The sequence below is a fragment of the Egretta garzetta genome, unplaced genomic scaffold (genome assembly GCF_000687185.1).
Source record: "Egretta garzetta isolate BGI_Z169 unplaced genomic scaffold, ASM68718v1 scaffold265, whole genome shotgun sequence".
Taxonomy (NCBI): Eukaryota; Metazoa; Chordata; class Aves; order Pelecaniformes; family Ardeidae; genus Egretta; species Egretta garzetta.
In genome coordinates, this window is record NW_009259789.1 from 58,675 (window position 1) to 59,260 (window position 586).

The window sequence follows — 586 nt, forward strand, 5'->3', positions numbered from 1 at the left end:
TGGAGAGAAGAGTTTGTAAAGCCGCTGCTTGTGACAAGGTATTTGGTGTTGGGAGGTGAATCGCTGGGTGCTAAGGGCTGATGCCAGCCCGCGCCAGTATCCGGATTACATTTTAGGGAGGGGGAGCCTTCACTGCTAAACTACTCAGGGGGGGTTCTGCCGCCTGTGCTTGAGGGGAGCCACAAAAAGAAGCCGGCTGGGGTTTTTTTTGCTTCGTGCCTTGCTAATTCCTTTGGCCCCGCAGCTGGGGCAGCTTCATTTTGCTCCCTCCTCATGCTGCGTATGGAGCATCCCCCGATTCCCGTGTGCCCCTGCCCTTTTGGTATTTCCATCCTTTCACCTTCGTTTTCCCTTTCCTGCAATAACTCAGGTTTATCCCTGCTTCCTTTGCCTTGCATTCAGTTTAGGGTGCTCGCTGTGCCTGCTTGTAAACAAGGTTTGTGGCATCGATCGTCGATCCTCCAGGTACCTCTGTGGGATTTTGTGATATTTTCAACCCCGGGGGGTCTGCAGGGCATGGCTTGTCCCCGCGCTGCAGCCAGGCAGCTTCTGGGTGCTGCTGTAAAATCCATCTCTTCTTCTTTAT